The sequence below is a fragment of the Carcharhinus amblyrhynchos genome, chromosome 10 (assembly GCF_965287045.1).
Source record: "Carcharhinus amblyrhynchos chromosome 10, sCarAmb.v2.hapA, whole genome shotgun sequence".
NCBI lineage: Eukaryota > Metazoa > Chordata > Chondrichthyes > Carcharhiniformes > Carcharhinidae > Carcharhinus > Carcharhinus amblyrhynchos.
Window position 1 is genome coordinate 63136307 of NC_137333.1, and position 25503 is coordinate 63161809.

At 43.2% G+C, this 25503-nt stretch overlaps 1 protein-coding gene across 1 annotated transcript in view; it reads right to left on the reverse strand.

Annotated features, from left to right (window-relative positions):
- The window catches only part of LOC145349385 (beta-galactoside alpha-2,6-sialyltransferase 2-like), a 96508-nt gene extending 79289 nt beyond the window's left edge, over nt 1–17219 (reverse strand). Inside the window, exon 1 of the mRNA XM_080197904.1 lies at nt 17093–17219. The gene's annotated coding sequence lies outside the window, so the exon portion shown is untranslated. The remainder of the gene's footprint in view (nt 1–17092) is intronic.
- Nucleotides 17220–25503: the final 8284 nt, after the last annotated feature.

The following is a 25503-nucleotide window of genomic DNA, read 5'->3' on the forward strand; positions in this document are numbered from 1 at the left end:
GTCAATGGGAATAGAAGTGTCAGAGCACTGCATGGGGGCCTGAGGGGACAGCTTGGCATAGGAGTCATGAGGGGACCTTTTGAACCTACTTTTTAAAAGGTCCCCTCATGAATATTAAGGGGCCGTGAACCACGGATAAAAATACTGAAGTAGGATGTACTACCTCCGCAACTGAGCTGGCCAGTTTGGGAAAGCTGGATGTGGGTTTCTGACAGGAATATTATAATATATTAAAAAAAAATCCGCTCTGCTTCCAATTCCTTATGTTTCATGTATTTCTATGAACTGGCTATCATTGCTTTGTTACTGGAAAATAATAAATGAAGTTGAAGCCTTTCACAACATCAGCGAACTGCTCATTCTTGACATTATGACATAGGAAAGGATATTGAATAAAAACTGTAGCAAAATATTTGCATTGTTTATGGTCCCTAAAGACGATGAATGCATTCACATGTTAACAACAAACAAAATTGTGGAATTAAATGAAGTTCCTGGGAGTGGGAAACAAGGTGGGTGGGAACACTTGGTTTTGCTGAGGCGAAAGATCAGCTTCCTGATGGTGGGATGGAAGTTGGTTATTCAGTTGGCGGCAGATTAAGGGAGGATTGTGGTTTCCGACGGCAAGCAGCGGGAATCTATTTTTAATGCACTAGCGTGGCATACATGCTCATTGAAACACAGGGTTGTTAGGTTAAGTTGCATATTTACAATTAACTTGCAACAAATGAGAATCATGTGCTTTCATATTCAGCACTGTTTAAAGGTGGCATGCTGCCAGCAGGGTAGTCTTCCTGGTAGATTTGGAGTGAGAACAAGCTATTTTCTCTGTACAGAAACTTTGCTGGACCAGAGGAGAGAAAGCTGAACTGTTGCACTGTGCTGAGACAGAGGTTATCCAGGGAGATCGGGGCATGGCTGTCCATGAAAGGGAGGTCAGCTCATGGTACGCCTTAGAGGGTTCGTGCTGCGACTGGGAGACAGAGCAGGATGACACGTGGAAGTTCATTCACTACAAAAGACAAATTAAGCAGATAGAGGAGAGATGAAGGGTGATTGAGGACAGGTCAATGGTGACAGAGGGAGAGTTGAGAATGATGGTTGGATGCTCAAGAGTGAAGGGGGTAGTTCTAGGTCGCGAGGCAGCTAATCAAGGGGTTGTTGAATGGCTCAAGGGTCACCGAAGACAGAGCAAGGGTGATGGATGAAGAGTCACGGGTAATTGACAGAAGGTCAGAGGCTAGTGCAATGCCAGGCAAAGGCAGATAATCAAATATACTGCATGTGGAGTAACTACCTGAAAATGTCAAAGAGGCAATGTCAATGACAGCTGAGAATGTAACGACAGTCATTGACCTATATGAGCCCCACAGTACCATGGAAATAGGGAATTCTATGCTGATAGCTTTAAAAGTCTTGAATTTCTATGCCACCAGGTTGTTCCATGGCTCCACAGGGTGAATATGTGGCATCTCTCAGTCAGCCACCCACAGATGCATAAGGGTATTTAACAATGCCATGTTCAAAAGGACTGATGTCTTTGCACGATTCATCCAGACCCTGACAACAGGTAATCAAGATCCACAGGTGGGGAGGCAATGGTAACAACTCCAGTTTAAATTCTCCAGTCAGACAGCCAGAATGCTGATGCAGGCATGGAGTGAATGGCTGGGTGCCATTTAAAATACTGCGGTTGGACTTTTGACCCCATGAGTCATGGTGAGGTCAGCAACTTCCTGTGCACCCTCACAGCACAATCAGCTCGGCCCTGACCGTGCAGAGCTAATTGGCTTTGCTGCACGGTTTGCCATCCCAGCTCGGTGCGGATGTCTTGCTCTTTTCCTGCCGCACCTTCGAGACACTGGCTGCTATAACAGAATTCCGCCCTGTAAGTAAATAACGGGGAGGGATGATTTATAATTGCAAGACTTACGCACATTACCAATGTAAACTGGCAACTCTTGAGATGGGAGGAAGACAATGTTTGCACTGTATGCATCTGAACAAATTACATTATAATTGCACCTAACTGCAAGGATGCAAATACTACTTCTTTGTATCTAGTGTCTCATTTTGAGCAGCTAATGAGAACTGAATCAGCGCACAAGATTAGCACACATTAACACTATATAAATGCACAATTACTCTTTTTTCCTCCACTAATTTCTACTTTCTGTTCATAAATTCATCTTGCACCAATTAACAACAGGAGAGCTACAATGAATATACTGGGCATGTTTTGGAAGTTACTACTACAAATGAGGCATGATAATTACAGTGAATCTTTCAGTTGAAATACTTCTCTGCCTTTTACTGTGGAGCGAAAGCAGGTGGTGTTTCTAGAATCATAGAATCCTTACAATGCAGACAGAGAACATACGAACATAAGAAATAGGAGCAGGAGTAGGCCATCTAGCCCTTCGAGCCTGCCCCGCCATTCAATAAGATCATGGCTGATCTGAAGTGGCTCAGTTCCACTTTCCCGCTTTCTCCCCATAACCCTTAATTCCCTTGCCTACCAAAAACCTATCTACCTGTGACTTAAATATATTTAGCGAGGCAGCCTCCACCACTTCAACGGGCAGAGAATGCCAGAGATTCACCACCCTTTGAGTGAAGAAGTTCCTCCTTAACTCCCTTCTAAACTGCCACCCCCCCCCCCCCCCGCCCCCTTATCTTGAGGCTGTGCCCTCTAGTCCTGCTGTCCTTTCTGAGCGGGAAGAATCTCTCTACCGCTACCCTATCCATCCCCTTCCTTATCTTATACATTCAGGCCATTCAGCCCATTGAGGCTGCACCAACAACAATCCCATCCAGGCCCTATCCCCATAACCCCATGTATTTATCTTGCTAATCCCCTTGACACTAAGGGGCAATTTAGCATGGACAATCCACCTAACCTGCACATCTTTGGAGTTTGGGAAGAAACCAGAGCACTTGGAGACACGGGGCAGAACGTGCAAACTCCACACTGGCAAAAACAGCAAGTGACAGACAAAGCTAACTGCTTCCACAACGAACAGATCAGATCTAAGCTCTGCAATCCTTCCACAACCAGTCACGAATGGTGGTGGGCAATTAAACAACTCACTGGAAGAGGAGGAGGTTCCACAAATACCCCCATCCTGAAATGATGGAGGAGCCCAGCACATCAGCGCAATAGATAACGCTGAAGCATTCGCAACAATCTTCAGCCAGAAGTGCCAAGTGATCCATCTGGCCCTCCAGTGGTCTCCAGCATCTCAGATGCCAGTCTCCAGCCAATTCAATCCACTCCACATGATATCAAAAAATGATTGGAAGCACTGGATACAGCAAAGGCAATAGGCCCTGATAACATTCCGGCAATAGTACTGAAGACTTGTGTTCCAGAACTTGCTGCTCTCCTAGACAAGCTCTTCCAGTACAGTTACAACACTGGCAACTACCCAATGTGGAAAATTGCCAAGGTATGTCCTGTACACAAAAAACAGGACAAATCCAATCCAGTCAATTATTGCCCAGTCTACTCTTGATCAGTAGAGTGATGGAAGGGGTCATCAGCTGTGCTATCAAGCAGCACCTGGTCAGCAATGCCCAATTTGGGTTTCGCCAAGGTCACTCAGCTCCTGCCCTCATTACAGCCTTGGTTCAAACATGGACAAAAGAGCTGAATTCCAGAGGTGAGCTGAGACTGACAGCCCTTTGGCATCAAGGCCACATTCGACTGAGTGTGGCATCAAGGACCCCAAGCAAAACTGGAATCAATGGGTATCAGAGGGAAATACTCTGCTAGTTAGAGTCATAGCTGGTACAAAGGAAGATGGTTGTGGAACGTCAGTCATCTCTCTCCTGGACATCTCTGCAGGAGTCCAACAATCTTCAACTGCTTCATCAATGATCTTCCCTCCATCATAAAGTCAGAAGCGGGGATGTTTGCCAACGATTGCACAATGTTCAGCACTATTCGTGACTCCTTAAATACTGAAGCAGTCCATGTTCAAATGCAACAAGATCTGGACAATATCCAGGCATGGGCTGACAAATGGCAAGTAACATTCGCACCACACAAATGCCAGGCAATGACCATCACCAATAACAGTCAGCCTAACACCACCCCTTGACATTCAATGGTGTTACCATCACTGAATCCCCCACTGTCAACATCCTTGGAGCTACCATTGACCAGAAAGTCAACTGGACTCATCACATACACCAGTGGTTACAAAAGCAGGTCAGAGGCTAGGAATAGTGTGGCGAGTAACTTATCTCCTGACTCCTCAAAGCCTATCCACCATCTATAAGTCAGGAGTGTGGTGGAATATTCCCCACTTGCCTGGATGGGTGCAGTTCCAACTACACTACAGAAGCTTGACATCCTGGAAAAAGCAGCCCACTTGATTCGCACCATATCTACAAACATTCAATCCCTCCACCACCGACAATCAGTAGCAGCAATGTGTACTATCTACAAGATGCACTGCAGCAATTCACCAAAGATCCTTAGACAGCACTTTTCAAACCTACAACCACTTCTACATAGGAGGACAAGGGCAGCAGATAAATGGGAACACCACCTACTGCAATTTCCCCTCCAAGCGACTCACCATCCTGACTTGGAAATACATCGCCATTCCTTGGAAAGAATTACAAGGGATAGGATTTATAATCATCTAGAGGGAAATAAATTGATTAGGGATAGTCAACACGGTTTTGTGAAGGGTAGGTCGTGCCTCACAAACCTTATTGAGTTTTTTGAAAAGGTGACCAAAGAGGTGGATAAGGGTAAGGCAGTTGACGTGGTGTATGTGGATTTTAGCAAAGCATTTGATAAGGTTCCCCATGGTAGGCTACTGCAGAAAATGCAGATGCATGGGATTGAGGGTGATGTAGCAGTTTGGGTCAGGAATTGGCTAGCTGATAGAAGACAGAGGGTGGTGGTTGATGGGAAATATTCAACCTGGAGTTCAGTTACAAGTGGGTGTACCTCAAGGATCTGTTTTGGGGCCACTGCTGTTTGTCATTTTTATAAATGACCTAGATGAGGGTGTAGAAGGATGGATTAGTAAATTTGCTGATGACACCAAAATTGGAGGAGTTGTAGACAGTGAGGATGGATGTTACAGTTTGCAGAGGGACATAGATAAGCTGCAGAGCTGGGCCGAGAGGTGGCAGATGGAGTTTAATACGGAAAAGTGTGAGGTGATTCACTTTGGTAAGAGTAACAGGAGTACAGAATATAGGGCTAATGGAAAGACTCTTAGTAGTTTTGACGAGCAGAGAGATCTCGGGGTACATGTGCATAGCTCCCTGAAAGTTGGCACCCAGGTTGATAAGGTTGTTAAGAAGGTGTGCAGTGTGTTAGCTTTTATTGATAGAGGGATTGAATTTCGGAGCCGTGAGGTCATGTTACAACTGTACAAAACTCTGGTGCTGCCGCAGTTGGAGTATTGTGTACAGTTCTGGTTGCCGCATTATAAGAAAGATGTGGAGGCATTGGAAAGGGTGCAGAGGAAGTTTACCAGGACGTTGCCTGGTGTGGTGGGAAGGTCTGATGAGGAAAGGCTGAGAGACTTGAGGTTATTTTCATTAGAGAGAAGAAGGTTACGAGGTGGCCTGATTGAGGCATACAAGATGATCAATGGATTGGATAGGGTGGACAGTGAGAGCCTTTTACCTTGGATGGTGATGGCTAACACGAGGGGACATAGCTTTAAATTAAGAGGCAGTAGTTATAGGACGGATGTCAGAGATAGGTTCTTTACTCAGAGGGTAGTAAGGTCGTGGAATGCCCTGCCTGCAGCAGTTGTGGACTTGCCAACTTTAAGGGCGTTCAAATGGTCAGTGGATAGGCATATGGATAACATTGGAATAGTTTAGGTTAGAGGGTCGTTAGATTGGTTCCACTGGTCGGCGCAACATCGAGGGCCGAAGGGCCTGTGCTGCGCTGTAATGTTCTATGTTCACAGTCGCTGGGTCAAAATCCTGGAATTTCCTCCCTAATGGCACTGTGAGCCAACCCACAGAACATGAACTGCAGAAATTCAAGAAGGCAGCTCACCACCACCAAGGGCAACTAGGAATAGGCAATAAATGCTGGCCAGCCAGCAACGCACATGTCCCACGAACGAATTTTTAAAAAGTCACCGAAGGTCAGAATTGAACCAGGGTCACTGGCACTGTGAGGTAGCAGTGCTAACCATTGTGCCACTGTGCTGCCCAGTTTCTGCCTTAACTCTTATTTCCTTATTTTCATACATTTCTTGCAAACATCTGCCAAGTGTTCAGAACCACTTAATGCCAAGCTGTGGTGAAATTGTGCTTATAATGCTGTATTGCACCAAACAAAGCAAAGAGGCAAATGCAACCCTTAACTCACCTGCAAAAGCCTTTTGGACAATATTTGTAGTGAAATCAACAGTATTTGTTGAACTAGAATGGCTCTGAAATTGTTCAGCATCCAATTACAGAAGTCAAGCAAAACAGATTGGGCTGAATCCTGAATCAGATTGCTACCGGTTTCCAATGGATTTGTAAAGCATTTTGTGTAGTATCATTTCAGGCCGAGTTTTGATTCATAATTCTACTTTCACATGGTGGACTGTAAACACAGCAAGCAACACGGTGAAGCCTTCCATTGTTTGCTGGAGCAGACGAGTGAAGGAGCAGAGAGACAGATAAGAAATTACCTGTTAAAAACCTGTTTAAATAAGTTTAAAGCACTTTTACCTTGCAGAACTGTTTAAAGCATTTAAAAGCATTTTTGCGGGCTTTTTGTATTTATCGCTTTAAGAATTCTGAGGGAATGGTTAGGAGGAGTTGTGGGGGAGAAGGCTTTAAAACAGCGCCAGGTTTAAAAGGAGGCCTGGTGTAGACAGCAGGCAGCGTCGGAGCAGGCAGCGGAGTGAGTGGGAAGCAGAGTGAGCTACTAGGGCTTAAGATCAAAAGGGCTGGGGAGAAAAAGGGCCAGGTAAGTTCGTGTGGAAATTTTCAATATTACTACAGAGAATAATGGAGGGTCATGTGATGTGTTGTTTCTGTATGATGTGGGAACTGGTGGACCCCAGGGTCCTTCCCAGTGACCATGTCTGCAGTAAGTGCAGGTTGCTGGAGGAGCTCCAGCTCAAGGTAGATGAGCTGGCCTCTGAGCTACAGACACTGAGGCTCATCAGGGGGAGAGAGGGTGCCATTGTCAATGGGGTGCAAGTGACATCCACCCCCCCTGGACTGGCTAACTCTAAGGGTCGGGAACAAGAGGGGGCTGCTGAGAGGAGGAAGGGGGGTGGGGAGAGGAGGAAGGGGGGTGGGGAGCGGAGGAAGGGGGGTGGGGAGCGGAGGAAGGGGGGTGGGGAGCGGAGGAAGGGGGGTGGGGAGCGGAGGAAGGGGGGTGGGGAGCGGAGGCCTCAGCCTCTCAATCTGCATAACAGGTTTGAGGTTCTTGCTTCCAGTCTGGAAGAGGACGAGGGAGGTGAGGTCGGTGAGCAAACTGCACACGGTACAGTGATGCAGCAGGACATAGCCAAAGAGAAGGTGAAAAGGAACGTAGTAGTGATTGGGGATAGTGGGGTGAAGGGTATTGACACTGTCCTTTGTCACAATGACAAAGTGCACAGAAGGGTGTGTTGTCTGCCTGATGCTCGGGTCCAGGATGTCGCATCTCTGATACTCCAGAAACTATGGTGGAGTTTCTGGTGCAGATGGAGGAGGAGAAAGTGGGTTCCCGGACACGCGTCCTTTGTTTGAACAGAGGGGAGTACGGTAGGATGAGAGAAGAATTGGCGAATGTGGACTGGGGGAGTGCGTTGGAAGGTAGGTCTGCTGAGGAGCAGTGGAGGATCTTTAAGGAGATCTTTCTTGGTGCTCAGCAGAAATTTATTCCAATGGTCAAAAAGGACCGTAGGAGGAGAGGTAATAAGCCGTGGATAACAAAGGAGGTGAAGGAAAGTGTTAAATTAAAAGCGGAGGCGTTTAGAGTAGCTTAGAGTAGTGGGCGAGAAGAGGATTGGGAGAGGTTTAAATGTCAACAAAGATTGACAAAGAAGTTGATAAAGAAGGGTAGGAGAAACTATGAAGCTGGGCTAGCGCTTAATATAAAAAAGGATAGCAAGAGTTTTTATAAATATATAAAAAGGAAGAGGCTGGCTCGGGTGAACGTTGGTCCCTTAGAGGATGAGAAGGGGGACCTAGTGGTAGGGGATGGGGAAATGGCTGAGGTCTTGAATAACTTTTTTGTTTCTGTCTTCACGGAGGAGGACGTGAATAATTTGCCGGGTGTTAGCGATGGAAAGGTGGTAGGACTGGAGGGTCTTAATGACATTACTGTTACTAGAGAGGCGGTGCTCGACAGACTGGAGGGGTTGATTGTGGACAAGTCGCCAGGACCGGATGGAATGCATCCGAGGGTTCTGAAAGAAATGGCGGAGGTGATAGTGGATGCCTTGGTGGTTATTTTCCAGACGTCGCTGGATTCTGGGGAAGTGCCGGATGATTGGAAAACGGCTAATGTTACGCCGTTGTTTAAGAAGGGTGCCAGGCAAAAGGCGGGGAATTATAGGCCGGTTAGTTTAACGTCTGTGGTAGGTAAAATGTTAGAATCTGTCATTAAGGAGGAAATTGCGAGGCATCTTGAAGGGAATTGCTTGATAGGGCGGACGCAGCACGGTTGGTGGAACGGCAAAGATTGGTGGAACACCAAGATTGGTGGAACGGCAAATTGCGCGGAGGGTGTGGAGAGTCTGCAGAAGGATCTAGATAGGCTGGGCGAATGGGCCAGGAAATGGCAAATGGAATTTAATGTTGGCAAGTGCGAGGTGGTCCACTTTGGTAGGAATAATGGTAGGAAGGATTGTTACTTACGTGGCGAAAAACTGCAGCAGGCGACGGTGCAGAGGGACCTCGGGGTCCTTGTGCATGAGTCGCAAAAACCCATGATCTTATTGAATGGCGGGGCAGGCTCGAAGGGCTAGATGGCCTACTCCTGCTCCTATTTCTTATGTTCTTATGTAACCTTCAAGATTTCCGTTCTTCTTCCAGGGAATATAAGATTGGGTGGAATTTTATGGCCTTGCCGTGGGCGGGGCCAGGAAATTCAGCAAGCAGTTCAAAAGTCCATTGATTTTGGCATGTTCTGAAAATCCCGTTGGTGAGAGAGGGTGTAAAATTCCAACCATTCTCTCACATGTTTATTTTTTATCTGTTAGCTTAGTCAATGGGGATTGCCATTGTTAAAGTACATTGCTGTAAATACTTCATCCTTTACAAGTTCATTTGTGCTCTTTGTACATTTATATTGCTATTGCAACACAAGTGCAAATGTGGAAGTCCATTATCCTGTAATAAGAATCTTCTTGAAATGCAAACATTTATTTGTTCATCATTGTCTTTGATGAGCACTGCCAAGTATACTCAATGTTCCTCATTTTTATATTTTTGGGAAAGTTACATTGATTTCATACCAGGTTGCGCTTGTATCTTGTGTATTTTTCTTAAAAATGCTACATGTCTTTTGCAGTGTTACATACGCTGCTCAGTCAACATCACCTCATTACAGAAAAGATAAATTAAATCTAAAGAAGGTGCCAATTCGAATTCCACAAAATACCGCACATATTCAGACCTTCCTTTGAACACAACATCGGAGAGAAATTGCTAACAAAAGTAAAAGTTGGCTTTGTTTCTGCTAACATTGTCCTTTCGTTTCTCTTTTTCAAGGTCTTGTTAGAAATAAGATAAGGGTCAGGAGATGGTGGGGGAGGGGGGAGATACCCTATTGTGATGTGGAAGAGAGATTGAAAGGCTTTTGATGGGAAACGACCCTATTCAAAAGGAGAATTGAGAGTCTTTTGTGAGTGAAAGGGGAGTAAAAGGAAGGGTCTGTGAGTCACTTCACACTTAAATGAGTACACACAGGGTTAATTGTGGTTCTCAGTTAGCCCTACCAAAATGAATGCACATTTCATTAAGGTGGAGGAAAGTTGTATCTATTGCAAATTGAAGAAATAGGCACTGGCACTGCTTTAAAGTTTGGAAGAAGAGGTTTTTTGGTTCAATTATTACATACGTTTGAACCTTAACACAAATCGTCACCATTGTTTTAGAAATTGAAGCTCAAATCTAAGTAGTCAAATTGCCACTGCTAACTCTTCTTAGCAATCTTTTATTTTGATTCATGATCACAAGTGGACAATACAGCAATCAAAACAGTACATGCTCAGCAGCTGATGAAATTTTAGTAATTTCTCTCTTCACAGAAGCTGCTGTACATTTCTAGCATTTTATCTATATAATTTCAGATTTCCAGCATCTGTTTTGTGCATATCATGTGGCGATGCCGGCACTGGACTGGGGTAAACACAGTGAGAAGTCTCACAACACCAGGTTAAAGTCCAACAGGTTTATTTGGTTGCACAAGCCACTAGCTTTCAGAGTGCTGCCCCTTCATCAGGTGAGTGGGAGATGCCCTCATGAGAACAGGATATGGCACTCGACTCATCGATCGACAGTTCCAATGCGCCACAGCGAAAAACTGCACCAGCCTCCTCAGAAGATAAACACGGGACATGGTGGGCAGAGTACCCTTCATTGTCCAGGACTTCCCCAGAGCAGAGGAGCTACGACATCTTCTCCAGAGCATTCAACATGTCATTAATGAAGATGAACATCTTGCCAAGGTCATCCCCACAGCCCCACTTCTTGCTTTCAAACAACCACACAACCTCAAACAGACTATTGTCTGCAGCAAACTACCCAGCCTTCAGGAGGACAGTGACCACGACACCTCACAACCCTGCCACAGCAACCTCTGCAAGACATGCCGGATCATCGACATGGATGCCATCATCTCACGTGAGAATACCATCCACCAGGTACATGGTATATACACTTGCCATCGGCCAACCTTGTCTACCTGATACGCTTCAGGAAAGAATTTCCCGAAGCATGGTACGCTGGGAAGATCATGCAGATGCTACGACAACGGATGAATGAACACCGCGTGACAATCACCAGGTAAGAGTGTTCTCTTCCTGCTGGGGAACACTTCAACGGTCAGGGGCATTTGGCCTCTGATATTCGGCTAAGTGTTCTCCAAGGCGGAGCTGCTCCAATTCTGACTTGTGCCTCAGTGTTAATTGTCCCATCATTAGATGGAAAAAAAATAATGGAGGTGATTCCCCTATTCATAAAGGAAGGGAGACAGAAGACAGGAAACTAAAAGCCAGTTAGCTTAACATCTACCCGAGGGAAATGTTAGAAGTCATTGGGCGTGATTCTCCGAGTTTATATCTAATTGCTGTCAGCAGCAGGAAAATCAGTGTGTTTCCCACTGGCGCTGGCCGTGCTACTGAGGTGGGATTCAACCACTTTAACATTAAATAAACTGCCCCACGTGAATCATGCTGGGCCAAACGCACCAAATGTGTAAATTTGCCGAACCAGTGATCAGCTGTCCAGCTGACATTCAAGAAGACTTCCTGATTTTCCTTCTTTCAGAATAACTGAAAGCCGAATAACCCAGTCTCAGATTAATGCAGTAAGCATTTCATCTTCAAGCTTTTATGAGACGAATCTTTTGGAGTTATAACTGTGGATTTACCTCTGACAGTCTCTACTGCAGCAAGAAACCAGAAAAAAAAATTGAAAGCGGGATCTGAACTGCTCCCTAAAAAGTTAGATCATTACAAAACGAATTAGATAGTCTGCACAATGTCTATTTAAAATGGGGTATATTATTTTGATTCTTATTTAATTAATATGAATGGTCCTTCTGAGGGTCTCTGAGGACAAAAGAACATAAGAAATAGGAGCAGGAGTAGGCCATCTAGCCCTTCGAGCCTGCCCCGCCATTCAATAAGATCATGGCTGATCTGTCGTGTCTCAGTTCCAGATTCCCGCCCTCTCCCCATAACCCTTAATCCCCTCTCTTATCAAAAACCCATCAACCCGCGTCTTAAAAATATTTAGCGAGGCAGCCTCCACCACTTCAACGGGCAGAGAATTCCAGAGATTCACCACCCTTTGAGTGAAGAAGTTCCTCCTCAACTCTGTTCTAAACCGCGCCCCCCTTTATCCTGAGGCTGTGCTCCCTAGTCCTACTGTCCTTTCTGAGCAGGAAGAGCCTCTCCACCTCTATCCTATCCATCCCATTCATCATCTTGTATGTCTCAATGAGATCTCCCCTCATTCTTCTAAACTCTAATGAGTACAAGCCTAGTTTATTCAGCCTCTCCTCATAGTTCAACCCCCTCAACTCCAGTATCAGCCTAGTAAACCTCCTCTGCACTCCCTCCAAGGCCAAAATATCCTTGCATAAGTGCGGCGCCCAAAACTGCACACAGTACTCCAGCTGCGGCCTCACCAATGCCCTATACAGCTGCAGCAAGACCTCCCTACTTTTATATTCAGTCCCCCTCGCTATGAAGGCCAGCATCCCATTCGCCTTCCTGACCACCTGCTGCACCTGCAGGCTGGGTTTTTGCGACTCATGCACAAGGACCCCAGGGTCCCTCTGCACCGTTGCATGCTGCAGTTTTTCACCATGTAAGTAATAGCCCTGGAGATTGGCTACAGATTTATAGTAAACAATGGCAAAGGAGGTAGCCATTCAGTCCATCAGATATCTGCTGACTGAAGGAGATTTATTTTCCAGTTCTTGTCAGTACTCCCATAGATCATGGTACTTCTAATGGATAACCATGTCTGCCTATACTAACCCCTCACTCTCTGGTTAAAATAATTTCCCCCTCAACTCCCCTCTAATCCTTCAGCCTATCACTTTTAATCTATGCCCCCTGGTGACTTCTCTACTTTCAGAAATAGGTCCTTCCATATCCACTCTTTATAGCAAGGGGGATAGAATATAAAAGCAGGGAGGTCTTGTTGCAACTGTACAGGGCACTGGTGAAGCCGCAACTGGAGTACTGTGTGCAGTTTTGGTCCCCGTATTTGCGAAAGGATATATTGGCCTTGGAGGGAGTACGGAGAATGTTCACCAGGCTGATACCGGAGATGAGGGGGTTAGCTTATGAAGAGCGATTGAATAGACTTTGTCTGTACTTGTTGGAGTTTAGAAGGGGATCTTACAAGATAATGCAGGGGCTAGATAGGGTAGAGGTAGAGAGATTCTTCCAGCTTAGAAAGGAAAACAGATCTAGTGGGCACAGCCTCAAAATAAGGGGGGTGGGGGGGGCGGTGGCACAGTTCAGAACAGAGTTGAGGAGGAACTTCTTCACTCAAAGGGTGGTGAATCTCTGGAATTCTCTGCCATTGAAGTGGTGGAGGCTACCTCATTGAATATGTTTAAGTCACGGGAACATAGATTTCTGATAGACAGGGGAATTAAGGGTTATGGGGGGCAGGCGGGAAAATGGAACTGATCCATTTCAGATCAGCCATGATCTTATTGAATGGCAGGGCAGGCTCAAAGAGCTAGATGGCCTACTCCTGCTCCTACTACTTATGTTCACTCTGTTATGGCTCTAACATTATTTTATGCACTTCAATTAAATCTTCCCTCAACCTCCTCTATTTCAAAAATAAAAACTGCAGCCTATGCAATCTTGAAGGAAAAAAATGTACAATAAGAGAAAATGTGGCAATGTTACATTTATGAGTTCAGTGAGAAGTTTTGCTGGCAAGGGAAAAAGCCAATGGTAAATAAAAAGGTTTCAGAAAGCAGATCAACTTTCTAGGAAAGGTTAGAGACTCAAAATAAAACTGACTGTTAAGTTATGGAGCGTGAGAGGACAGCTGTGGTGAAAAGGTGAAACACTTCAAGCTTAACGGAGAGTGAACTGATTGTATTAACAATAAATTCTTTGATCTGCTCTGGAGCTGTCAATCAAAGTTCAAAGAGGTCAGACAGCAGCTGTGGCTCATTTATGCTAAAAAGGGGATCTCCTCAGTGAAACTGACAGTTCCTGTCAAACAAAGCACTTCAAAGTGATTCACAGCAGCTGGGGCTTATGAGAGAAAACAAGGGATCTCCCTCGTGAAACTGACAGTTCATGTCAATCAAACACCTGGCACTTCTGAAATTGACCAAGGGAAATCCCTCCTGTCGAATGGAGTGCTTCTCAGATTTTGAAGGCTTCCAGATGTTCTGGCGGCATGGAATTTAATGTGACCAGGCCACTTCAAAAGGTAAAACAGGAGACAGACAACAATAAAGAATTTGACCTGAAAGGTGCCTGAAATCACCACCCATAGAGTGATTTCCACATTTTCCAGGGCAGCAATAAGAAGTCAAGCCACAAGATCCCCATTCCAGGGGAGAGCCCTTCCCACAGCCTGAGTTCCCCCAAACCTCAGGTCCTTTGAGGGACACTCCCCCACACACACCCTGCAGCCCAACAGCAGCAGAATTTATGTTAATGACTTCCATGTAGGAACCAATAGGTTTGCTAAATTGGCTGATTAAATACAGATAAATAGGATAGTAAATTTTAAAGAGGACATAAAGAGACAAGGGTATATTGATAGGTTAAGTGAGTGAGCAAAAATGTGACAAATGTGAAATTGTTTATTTTGGCAGGAAGAACAAAAAAGCATATTTTCTAAATGGTGAAAGATTGCAGAGATGCAGACGGATCTGGGTGTCCTAATCCCTGAATTGCAAAAGGTCAGTATGCGTGCAAGTTTAAGTTTCAGTTTATTTAAGTTTATTTATTACTGTCACAAGTAGGCTCACATTAACACTGCAACAAAGTTACTATGAAAAATCCCACACTCTGGCACCTCTTTGGATATATTCAGGGAGAATTTAGCATAGCCAATGCACCTAACCAGTACATCTTTTGGACTGTGGGAGGAAGCCAGAGCACCTGGAGAAAACCCATGCAGACACGAGGAGAATATGCAGACTCTGCACAGACAGGGACCCAAGCCAAGAACCTGGGTGCTAACCACTGTGCCACTAGTAATTAGGAAAGCTTATAGAATGTTGTTGTTTATTGTGAGGGGAATTGAATGGGTTATGCTTAAGTTATACAGCACATTGATGAGACTAGATCTAGAGTATTGAGTACAGTACTGATCTCCTTACTAAAGGAAGGATGCAAATACATTGGAAGAAGTTCCGGGAATTGTTTACTAGATTAATCCTAGAATATGCTGGTTGTCTTATGGGGAGGAATTGTGCTGATACTTCTAAACTTCAGTGTATACAAGCCTAAGAGGCAACAACTGAAACACAAGATTTTGATGAATCTTGAAAAGGTGGAATGGATTTTCCTCGTGGTGGAAAATCTAGAACTAGAGGTCACTCACTATTTAAAGATAAGGAATCGCCTATTTAATTCAGTGATAAGGAATTTTCTTTCTCTCAGAGGGTCATGAGTCTCTGTAATTCTCTTCTTCAAAAGGCAGTGGAAGCAGAGGCTTTCAATATTTTTAAGGTGGAGGTAGATAGATTTTTGATAAGCAAGGTGATGAAAGATTATTGGGGTAAGAAGATACGTGGAGTTGAGGTTATAGTTTGATCAGCCTTGATATTATTGAAAAGTGGAGCAGGCTCGAGGGGCTGAGTGGCCTAACTCCTGCTCATAATTAGTATGTTTGTATGTGTCACTAGCAGCTATGCCTTCAGCTGTCAAACTCTGAAATTCCCTTCCTAAACTTCCCTGTTTTACTACGTCTCTATCCTCCCTTAAGGCAACCATTAAAACCTGTCTCTTTGACCAATTTTTTTAATCATTTGTCCTCATACCGTTTTGGCTAAGTATCAAATTTAATAAGTCCTTGTAAGGACCTTAAAATGTTTCACTTTGTTAAAGGTGCTATTTAAATAAATGCAAGTTATTGCTATGAAGTCAAGACATTGAAAGAGACTGGAATAGTCAGTATTACTGAAGAAAACAGAGCAGGGAAAGCCATCCAAAAGGTGACTCTTCCAATAATCAGTACAACATTGACTTGGCAGCATAGACTATATGCTCGTGTTCACATGGAGTCACGTCCTCAACCTGAATCTTTCTGACTCAAGAGTTAAGAGTGCTGCAGCTAAGGGCAGGACTTTGCTGAGCTGTGATGCTCCCTCTGTCAAACTGCCCATCAACACTCATGAGCCAAACTCGGAAAGGAACAATAGCTACTTGGGTAAGGTATAGAGTTACCTCTCCTAACTGCTTTTGAAATTGGATCATTTGCTTTTTTTGAACAGGAATTTCTAAGATGTAAATCGAATCTAAGCCTGGTTTAAGAAGAGGATATCTGTGTTTTCCACTTAATTCTGTTTATGATGTAAGGGTATCAAAATTTCCGGTGAACTTTCATAACTGTAAAGAAAACATTCAAACTCCAGCTATGTTCAAATCCCTACTATTATCACACCCTCTTTCATTTGGTACTACTGGACAATGAATGAAGTACTGGAGGGTTGCTTGAGCCTGTAGAACTATATCATACAGCATTCAGGGAGGAAAGGGCTCTCTGACATTGAATACAATTCTGCTCAGCTTCTAAATGATTCAATGACTAAAATTCATTGCCTTGTTCTGCACTTAAAGGTTAAAACATGTTTCAAGTATTTTCTTTTCAATGCAATACTGTCCCTGGACTACTTCTGACCAGGAGGGCAGGCTAACTCCATGTCCCAGAAATGTAGCTGACAGCAGAGTGTAGAAAGAATTTCCTTTCTGAACCTCACAGAAAACTGGAACTGATTGTTTGCAGAATATCAGTCATAAAGAGGGAATGCTATCACTCACAGTAGGTCAGTTTGGTAGATATAATGATCTGCAGTGGACGACTGAAATATTGATCAAATGTAAAGTATAGTACATTTATTTAGACAATAAAGGCTGCATCTAAAGTGCATTGTCTAACTGTACAAAAGCAACCCCAGAAACCACAATCACATACGACTTGCTGGTTTAAAAAAAATCAATGCTGTTTAGTGTGTTATGTTGTTAAGGGCTTAAAATATCTTTGAGGCAGATATCCTTTATTTACTAAGCTGCAGTCCTGCATCTGTCACCATTCAAAAAGATCCTGAATCAAAGACCGAAGCAGTGTCTATCCTTGAGAAAGATGTTAAGCTACTGCTTAATATGCAGCTAGGAACAGAGCACAACATGGATTTTTAAGTCAGATACCATGGAGACATTATTGAACTTACCTGTAAGTAGCAAACACCACCTTCGTAATGTTTCAGAGATCAAATCGGGCTTGAAATTTTCCAGCAAGCGTAAGCCATACAAGCAGGGAAAGTATGCCTCTTGGAATGCTACCAGCACAGTTTACTGTTTTGCTTGTCATTTCTTTGTTCTCTTTACACTTGCCTCAGCAGCAACCATGCTGTTAGTGGGTGGGGACTTGTCTGCATTCAACTTCCTGTTATCAGCTCGAAATAATAGCTCGCTCACACCCTGCGATCACAAAACAGATGCCAGAGAAGTGCCATAAGTGCATGTACCGTAAAAATGCCAGCTTTCTCGCAGGCGGATGGTAAATGCCTCCAGGCTGTCTGCACAATCGAGCATTTCAAAAATGACGGATGAGCACTGATTGACGTTTGAGTGTTTTATTCTCTCCGACTATTTCACAGCTTGGTCTTTCAATGAACTGGAATGGCATCTTTCAAAGGACGCCAGGCACAGCAGACGATTGCTACTTTATAATTGAATTTAATTACAGCGGAATGTCACCGACAGCACCAATTTGGAGGCCTCTTTTATGTTCACTACATTGAACCTGAAGCTGTTTCAAAGGTGTCCTTGAATGAAGAAGGTTGAAGACAACGTTGCACAGAGTAAACACTTGACCAATAGAAACTAAAAAGCAAAACAGCAGGTGCTGGAAATGTGAATCAAAATCATAAAATGTTGTAGACAGGAAGGTCAGGCAGCATCTGTGGAACAAACAAATGTGCTAACATTTTGGGTATGAATTGTTCATTTAACCCTTTGTTTTCAAATAATGAACTGCATAATTTGCTACCTTTAATTACATACTTTAGATTTACTACTGGAGCAAGTTATATTTCTGTAACCTTCTTCAACCATACACTACCCTATCCTCCACTCACATCACTGCACTATCCAGATTCTATATCACTGACATAGGCACCTCCTCCCTTTATCACACTAAAATGCCTCCAGTTACCCACCAGCATCACAAATATTATTTCATTGCTGTTTATGGAACCTTACTGTCTGCAAATTAGCTGCTGCATCATTTCATTGCAAAGTCCTTCTAACAGTTCTGAAGGATGCCATATAAATGCAAATATTTTCTGCTAAGAGACTTGGCAATTCCATTCTCAAACCACAGTGTTTTACCACTTTATCCTACAAGACCCTGCTTGGAACCCAACTCTTTGATTAAACATTTGAATGCCCCTTTTAATCTAGGTTTAATGTCTCATTCAGAAAATAGCTCCTCCAGACCACTTGGTGTTGCACTGGAATGAGAGCTTAGATTTTGTTGTTGGTCTTGATCCTGCAAACGTCTGACTCAGAGATGGAATTGCTTGCACCACACTGAGTTAAAGAGTTTGTCCTACATTGTAGACATTATCCCTGGGTATGAAAAGGTATGCGATAAGATGTGGTAAATCAAGAAGTAGCAACTGGGGGATGCTAAGGTTGGAGCTTAAAAGCCTGTGGATTGTAGGAGTCCAGTAGATTAACGGATATTACCCTGTTACTGGCAAAGACAGAACTACCACAGTTCACACAGAAGAATGGTTAGCTCCTAATCAGGAAACATGTCCTTTTCCTCCACTCACCAGTTGCACCAGCTAATTTTGTTTTTTTAAACAATTATTGTTCTTTAAAACACATGCAGTTCTGTTCTGTGTATGTTCTCATGAATGTTAGCAATTGCACTTCAGCAATGTTTTTGTTAATGACAACAATTTGGCCTTGGAGGGAGTGCAGAGGAGGTTTACTAGGCTGATACCGGAGTTGAGGGGGTTGAGCTATGAGGAGAGGCTGAATAAACTAGGCTTGTACTCGTTAGAGTTTAGAAGAATGAGGGGAGATCTCATTGAGACATATAAGATGATGAATGGGATGGAAAGGATAGAGGTGGAGAGACTCTTCCCGCTCAGAAAGGACAGTAGGACTAGGGGGCACAGCCTCAAGATAAAGGGGGGGTGTGGTTTAGAACGGAGTTGAGGAGGAACTTCTTCAAAGGGTGGTGAATCTCTGGAATTCTCTGCCCGTTGAAGTGGTGGAGGCTGCCTCGCTAAATATTTTTAAGACACGGGTTGATGGGTTTTTGATAAGTGAGGGGATTAAGGGTTATGGGGAGAGGGCGGGAATGTGGAACTGAGCCATGACAGATCAGCCATGATCTTATTGAATGGCGGGGCAGGCTCGAAGGGCTAGATGGCCTACTCCTGCTCCTATTTCTTATGTTCTTATGTTCTTAATGTGAAAATATGCATTTTCTAGAATGTGAAATTGAGTAAAAGAAAGTTAAATAAAAACTGCAATACGTTTATTACTGAGACCACCACAATGTTTTATTTTTCTCAGGTTTTTCAATTGAGAATTGGGACATGCAGAATTGAAACAAAACTAGGTTGCCTTCCCAGTGCAGCATATTACACGATTGTATCAATTCACAACTTTAGGTGCCAATTTGGACTTGTGCAAGAAGAACATTCATGATTGTTGCAGACACCTGAAGAAATGGGGACCATTAAAGGGAAATGCCAGAACAGGATGACAAAAATTATTACAGCCTTTGAAAGGCTCAAAAGGCATCTTGACCCATTGGCAGATTCAGACAAAGGTGGAAGAGGATTAACAAATGACAGGAATAAAAATCAAGGAGAAAAAGCCAGTCATTTTCCCTTGATTTCTATTCCAGTCATTAGTTATGTTCATGAACCTATAGAGTTATATCATCTGACCCAGTCTGATAGCAGAACTAGAGATGGTGCCGCATTAAATGACAGGAGGAGGATGTTCCTGTTTGTTTCTTCATGGCACCACCTCTGTTGGCCATCCAGCATAACAGTTAGGCACCTATTATGTTTGTACCATTAGGTCTGCGGTAACAACCTAGCCTGGCAATTGGTGACTTTGCATTCACACTTCCTAAGTGTGATCAATGCACCTTCATCCATTAACTTGAGTGAGCTTATTGGCACGTGGTCAAAGCACACCCCTGGTGGCTTCTCACTTGTTAGATTGATTTTCCTCTTTTCACAAAGCACATCTATACAGGCAATCCCAATTTATAGCACTAGTGATGGATGACTTTGAGAGAAAATAGCAGCAAGATAGTTGTCATGTAAATTAAACTGGCAACAGGAAGAAAGAAGAAAAAGAAAATTAACAAAACTGTGCAGAATTGGCCTCAAAGCTATTCATTGTTATTTTTAACTAAGTTCTTTAAATGAGCTTCTGCCAGCAGCTGAGTTACACCCCTCAACACTTATTATATACTAAGGGTAAAAGAGAACAGCATTTGTGTGATAGTTAGAAGCACACCCAGAAAGTCTTTGCATCATATTAATAAGCTCAGATTTGTTTCAGACATGGCTCCTTTCGGCCAACCCCAGTTTCACTGAAAATGCATGTGATGTGCAAAAGGAGAACATTATGCATTATGGATCTCAGTTTTTCACTGTTATGCTGGATGGCCAACAGAGGTGGTGCCATGAAGAAACAAAGAGGAACATCCTCCTCCTGTCATTTAATGCGGCACCATCTCTAGTTCTGCTATCAGACTGGGTCAGATGATATAACTCTATAGGTTCAAGAACATAACTAATGACTGGAATAGAAATCAAGGGAAAATGACTGGCTTTTTCTCCTTGATTTTTATTCCTGTCATTTATTAATCCTCTTCCACCTTTGTCTGAATCTGCCAATGGGTCAAGATGCCTTTTGAGCTTTTTGAAGGCTGTAATAATTTTTGTCATCCTGTTCTGGCATTTCCCATTTCTTCAGATGTCTGCAACAATCATGAATGTTCTTCCTGCACAAGTCCAAATTGGCACCCAAAGTTGTGAATTGATACAATTGTGTAATCCACATAAAACCTTTTCACATAATATGCTGGGAACTGATGCACAAAGAGTATAACAGACATATAAATTATCCCCTGTTCCAAAGCTCATTTATAGTATCCCACTGATTACCTTAAAGTGTCTTTTTTCGGACTAAAGGCTATCTGTGCTGTAATTAACTGCCTTACCTCTCTTTTGAATGTTTTAAAATGTATGATGCTTTCTTTCTTCAGCTTATATAACAGTCTTAAATACATTTCTTTGTCTTTTTCTGTTCTATTTTAAGTATGGTTGCTAATAATATTTTTGCCAAGATTGTATTCATAGCGTGTAATTTACTTTTCTGAAGTCTTGTCTCTGGCCTTAGCCAATCTCAAATCTAACAATACAATAATCATTACAAAACCCTTCATGTCACTAATGGTAGGAAGGATTATTACTTACGTGGCGAAAAACTGCAGCAGGCGACGGTACAGAGGGACCTCGGGGTCCTTGTGCATGAGTCGCAAAAACCCAGCCTGCAGGTGCAGCAGGTGGTCAGGAAGGCGAATGGGATGCTGGCCTTCATAGCGAGGGGGATTGAATATAAAAGTAGGGAGGTCTTGCTGCGGCTGTATGGGGCATTGGTGAGGCCGCAGCTGGAGTACTGTGTGCAGTTTTGGGTGCCGTACTTACGCAAGGATATTTTGGCCTTGGAGGGAGTGCAGAGGAGGTTTACGAGGCTGATGCCGGAGTTGAAGGGGTTGAGCTATGAGGAGAGGCTGAATAAACTAGGCTTGTACTCGTTAGAGTTTAGAAGAATGAGGGGAGATCTCATTGAGACATATAAGATGATGAATGGGATGGATAGGATAGAGGTGGAGAGACTCTTCCTGCTCAGAAAGGACAGTAGGACTAGGGGACACAGCCTCAAGATAAAGGGGGGGCGGTTTAGAACGGAGTTGAGGAGGAACTTCTTCACTCAAAGGGTGGTGAGTCTCTGGAATTCTCTGCCCGTTGAAGTGGTGGAGGCTACCTCGCTAAATATTTTTAAGACGTGGGTTGATGGGTTTTTGATAAGAGAGGGGATTAAGGGTTATGAGGAGAGGGCGGGAATGTGGAACTGAGCCACGACAGATCAGCCATGATCTTATTGAATGGCGGGGCAGGCTCGAAGGGCTAGATGGCCTACTCCTGCTCCTATTTCTTATGTTCTTATGTTCTTATGTAATCAGCTGCATGTGCTGGATTGCTAAATACAACATCTTTTAAAGCCTTTGCACCTTATAAAATCAAACTGTCCACGACTGCCGATGGGTATTAACAACTCTTGCTTAAGGTTCTCTGTTGAATTTGTAGGATGTTAAAATCCTGCATTATCAAAACAAGGAAATAAAGTTAAATCAATATGGATAAAACTGAGTAATGATGCGGGCAGTTAATAATTGATTTGAAATTATGGTATTCCGTCTGCTAAGGTGAGCAGGGGCATGGGAGCAGTTTGGACTGAGAATTATAGACCACCTCATCATGTGCCAGAAGTGCTGAGAGAAACATGTTATAGTAGGGAGCTGAAGGAAATCAGCATTAAAAGAGAAATAGTTTTGGAGAAATTGATGGGATTGAAGGTGTTTAAATCTCCAGGTCCTAATAATCTTCAACCCAGAGTATCTGAGGAAGTGGCCCTGGAAATAGTGGATCCATGGTAGTTATTTTCCAAAATTCTTTGGACCGAAGAATAGTTCCTACAGATTGGAAGGTAGCTAATGTAAGCCCACTATTCAAAAAGAGAGGTAGAGAGAAAACAGGGAACTATAGACCAGTGAGCCTAACATTGGTACGGGGAAGTTGCTAGAGTCTACAATCAAGGATTTCATAACTCAGCTTTTGGAAGGCAGTGTATAATTAGACAAAGTCAGCATGGATTTTCAAAAGGGAAATCAGGCTTGACAAATCTATTGGAATGTTTTGAGGATGTAACTAGTAGAGTTGACCAAGGAGAACCAGTGGATGGGGTTTATTTAGACTTTAAGAAAGCTTATGATACGGTCTCACATAACAGACTACTATATAAAGTTAAAGCACATGGGATTTCAGGTAATGTCATGAGGTAGAACTGGTTAGCAGATAAGAAGCAAAGAGTTGGCATAAATAGGTTTTTTTCTGATTAGCAGTTAGTGACTAGTGGGGTTCTACAGGGATCTATGCTAGGACCCCAACTGTTCACATTATATATTAACGATTTGGAAGAGGAAACAGAATGCATTCCCTCCAAATTTGCAGATAATACAAAGTTGGATGGGAGAGTGAGCTGTGAGGAGGGTGCAGAGATACTTCAGCGTGATTTGGACAAGCTGAGTGTGTCTGCATCTGCATGGCAGAGACAGTATAATGTGGATAAATATGAGGTTATCCACTTTGGTAGTAATAATAGGAAGGCAGATTATTACTTGAATGGGTGTAAATTGAGAGAGGTGGATACTCTACAAGACCTTGGAGTCTTTGTGCATCAATCGCTGAAAGTAAACATGCAGGTGCAGCAGACAGCAAAGAAGGCAAATGGTATGTTGGCCTTCATAGTAAGAGGATTTGAGTATAGGGATTGGGATGTTTTGCTGCAATTGTATAGTGCATTGCTGAGGCCACGCCTGGTGTATTGTGTGCAGATTTGGTGTCCTTATCTGAGAAAGGATGTCTTTACTGTAGAGAAAGAACAGCAAAGGTTTACCAGGCTGATTCCTGGGAAGGCACGTCTGTCTTATGAGGAGAGATTAAGTCAGTTAGGATTATATTCACTGGCGCTTAGAAGAGTGAGGGGGATCTCATAGAAACTTATAAAATTCTAACAGGTTTAGACAGGGTAGATTCAGAAAAAAATGATTCCAATGGTGGCGGAATCCAGAACTAGGGGTCATAGTTTGAAAATAGGGGTAAAACTTTTAGAACTGAGGTGGGGAGAAATTTCTTCACCCAGAGGGTGGTGAATGTGTGGACTCACTACCCACGTATGTAGTTGAGGCCAAAAGGTCTGGTTTCAAGAAGAAATTAGATATAGCTGTTGGGGCTAAAGGGATCAAGGGATGTTGGAGGAAGGGGGAAATCAGAACATTGAATTTAATGATCAGCCATGATCAAACTGAATGGTGGAGCAGGCTCAAAGTGCCGAATGGCCTACTCCTTCTAGTTTCTATGTTTCCTATCTGATCAAACAGTGCCTGTCCACCTGCTCACTTTAGCTGATGGTCCACAATCATATCTAATCAGTAATTTTCCACCCACATCAGTACTTAATTTTATCTATTGTTTTACGTTTATCTCTTTTCAGTGTTGTATTATCTCCTTGTATGGTGGCTATATTTATTATAAATCAAGAAATTCCTCCATCTCCCTTTTTACCCCCTTGGCTCCAGCACTTGGCTATATTTTGCTATCAGTCATGTTCCTGAGATGCTAACAATGTCAGTAATATTGACGGTTGAAGCTAGTGTTTTATTCCTCCTTGTGTTCGGATAAAAACATTTATGCCTACCCTCAGAATACTCTAGTTATCATTTGCTCATTAAGATCATTAAGCTTTTTTTTTGCTTACACTTCACCCAACTTATGAATTTAAGTGCACCCTTTATCCTATCCTATCCTATCCTACCAGCATGATAGGGAGTGGGATAGCTTGATCTTGGGTTTGGACATGGCTTGGCATAACATCGAGGGCAGGAGGGCCTGTACTGTACTATTCTATGTTCTCTGTTATTGCAGCGAGTTAGATTACATAAGGCCTATCTCATCTGAAAAGCTTCCCTATGTGATTATTCTAAATGAGTAGCTACCTCCTTTAAAATAACTGGTGAGGAATTTTATTTGTGAATGCTAAACATGTGATAATTAAGATTTAAAAGACAGGATAATAAAATCACAATTGCAATAAAGGTGCCAGCAAAATTCATGAGTATTATAACAACAAGCAATGCAATATTATGCATGTGCTTTGATTGTAAATTCTGCTGATAATCCTGTTAATAGTAGGTTAACAAACACATAGTTCACTATCCAGATCAACATGAGTGAGTTCAAATTACCACATCATTTGAACTCTTCATAAAACAATAAAAAGCATCAACATTGTTCCAGTGGAAGTCAGTACAATGTATGAACAAAATACCAATATTTGAGTCACATTGCATAAGGTGCACCTGGTAAATTCTGATATATCCTGATTGAAGATTTAACTCCTCCATTCAAAGGTACCAGGCTCATCTAAAGAGGCCCACAGACATGTGTTTAAAGAATGATTCCAAATAAATGCAGGGCATCTGGAAAATGCAGCTCACGCAGACATGGGGCTGAATTTTCAAATGGGTCATGCCAATTAATGTTAATCAAGGGGGCAGCAATTGGCAGGTTTGATGAGGGTCCAAGATCTCTCTGCTGCCACTGGCTTGAGAGTAGATGGCACAGCCTGTTGCCTGGACTTCTGTTCACTTTGGAAGTCAGACAGACACTGTTGCAGTTCAGCTTCAACAGGTGGTATCACAGTGCAGCTTGGTTGGGGGTGGGGGTGGGGGTGGTGGTGGTGGGGGGTCATG